Source organism: Sceloporus undulatus, chromosome 8 (assembly GCF_019175285.1).
Source record: "Sceloporus undulatus isolate JIND9_A2432 ecotype Alabama chromosome 8, SceUnd_v1.1, whole genome shotgun sequence".
Lineage (NCBI taxonomy): Eukaryota > Metazoa > Chordata > Lepidosauria > Squamata > Phrynosomatidae > Sceloporus > Sceloporus undulatus.
Genome location: NC_056529.1, coordinates 31,442,012 through 31,444,321, shown reverse-complemented (window position 1 = coordinate 31,444,321; position 2,310 = coordinate 31,442,012). Strand labels below are relative to the sequence as shown.

Sequence of the window (2,310 nt, the reverse complement as noted above, 5' to 3'; positions counted from 1 at the left end):
ATTCCATTCGTTCTGGAACTAGAAATAAATTCTTTGCCTTGGAATACTTTAATTCCGTCCTTTGAACCATTTTATGAATCTGAGTAGTACAGGTAAAACAGGGGTGGGCAAAGTGTGGCCTATGGATGACCACCAAAGCTGTTCTTGTGGCCCTTGGTGGTGCTCCTAAATGCCACCTAGGGAGCATTTTGCCATATTTTAGACCCAGAAAAGGCCTTTCAAAGAACCAAAAGTAAATCAAACGTCCACTTGACAACAATGCAAGTAGATCTTGCAGTGCTGATGTTCATTCATCTCTGTTCTGTGGCACTGGACAGGGAACTGTCTTCTGCCATCTTAGCTGTTCTTGGTTGCCTGTCCTGACCATCCCTTCCCTGTTGCACCAACATCTTTGCTTTCTCTCTGACCAGGACCAGGAGAAGGCCTTGGACAAGTATGACGATGTGGTGACCTCCCTGCAGAAGCGCAGCCAGCAAGTCCTCCCTCTCAGGTACCGCCGGGAGACCCCCCTCAAACCCATCCCAGTGGAAGCTCTCTGTGACTATGAAAGTGATCAGGTAAGACGATCTTGCAGCAGGGAGATGCCTGGCGCATACATGTCATTGTCACTGTGGGGTAGAAGGCTATGCCCTGATCACCGAGTTGGAAACAGGGCAGGAATGGTGATGGACCTATGGGAGGCTGATGCGCACAGAGATCAGATGATGCTGATCACAGAATGATAGATTTGGAAGTACTCCCAACAGTCATTTAGTCAACCCTCTGCCACATAAATCCTGTGATAGGGTCACCTTAGAGTTGCCATAAGTTGGAAACGACAGCTCCATTCCTATGATCAGGAAACTGCGATCTATGCTCGCTGCTACAATTGTATGATGGCCTTTGTTAATTTTAATCGAATTATCATTATTAATGTGTTTTTATACTTGTACTTTGTATGCATTTTATTGGTTGTCATCCCGCCTCGATCCTCAGGGAGAGGTGGGAAATAAAAATAAATTTATTATTATTATTATTATTATAATTATTTATAAATGTGTGTGCTTACTCTTCCTGACCCAGTGCCACCTCTCTCGCGGAGCAACATACACATTGCACAAGAATAATGGTGACAAGTGGGAGGTAACGGACAGTGCTGGAAATGTGATCAATGCACCGGGCGTCTGCTTCATGATTCCCCCTACGGATCCTGAATCGCTGACCCTTTCTGATAAGTAAGTGCTTCCTAGCCTCGGCTGCATTAACAAAAGCAATATTGGGCCTAAATCCAACAGCTAGTCCCAGTGTAGACCAGTTAAAGACAGTCCAGTGGAACAAGAGCTGAATGGTGGCAGCCCCATTGGTAGAATGGGTCTACTCTCATTTAGTCTAGCACTGGATTTAAGCCCTGCTAGCCTCCATAGTGCTTCAAACAAAGCACTCTCTGATGTATTCCACTATTCATTTTAAACCCAGGGGTGCATAACTGTCTCCATCTTTTCATCCCATAGCATTACTGGCCAGCACCAGAGCGTAAAACAGAAGATAGGTGGCACAAAGAAGCTTCTGCAGCAGAGATACGAAACGCTGAAGGCTGATGGCATTGGAGGTGGGTGTCCCTGCAGAAGGCATAGCATCCATTTCAATCTGAGACCCCTAAAGCTCTTTTTATTGTATATCTTGGAAGAGTCAGTTTGTGACAATTTAACTGGAAGACATATTGGGTACGATCCCATAAATGGCAAAAAAAGTTCTAATTTTGGGTCTCCGGTGTCTTGAAACATACTAAAATTTCGAAACCTCTCAAAACAGAACTTTGTGGCCCATAGAAATTAATAGAATTATGTAACAATTAGAAATGGAGTTCTATGTCCTGTAGAATTAGGTCACTTTTAGCAAATGTGTGTATGCATTCCTATGTTTATCTGTCTGCAGAAAGTTTGTCTATTCCTAGGGGTGTGGAGATGGACATTATTTAGTATTAAACTATGTGCAGAGAATCTCTTACCTGAGTCAGAATATGGCAACTGTTTGATTTGGAGAAAGATCCCGGATCCTGTTGTTGTTGTGTGTGCCTTCAGGTCTTTCCCAATTTATAGCAACCCTATCATGGGGTTTTCTTGGCAAGTTTCTTCAGAGGGGGTTTGCCATTGCCACCCTCTGAAGCTGAGAGAGTGACTTGCCAAAGGTCATTCAGTGGGTTTGCATGGCTGAGCTGGGATTCGAACTCTGGTCTCCAGAGTCACAGTCCAACACTCAAACCACACTGGCTCCATAGGGCCTAGGTTTTGCATTGCAGAAGGTCCTAGATTCAGTTTGTGTGTCCTGCTT

At 44.5% G+C, this 2,310-nt stretch overlaps 1 long non-coding RNA gene across 1 annotated transcript; it reads left to right on the top strand.

Annotated features, from left to right (window-relative positions):
• The first annotated feature begins 98 nt into the window (after positions 1-98).
• LOC121937518 lies at positions 99-1,588 on the top strand. The gene is made up of 3 exons (XR_006105159.1): positions 99-557; positions 1,063-1,214; positions 1,491-1,588. It is a non-coding gene; the product is annotated as an uncharacterized LOC121937518 (long non-coding RNA).
• Positions 1,589-2,310: the final 722 nt, after the last annotated feature.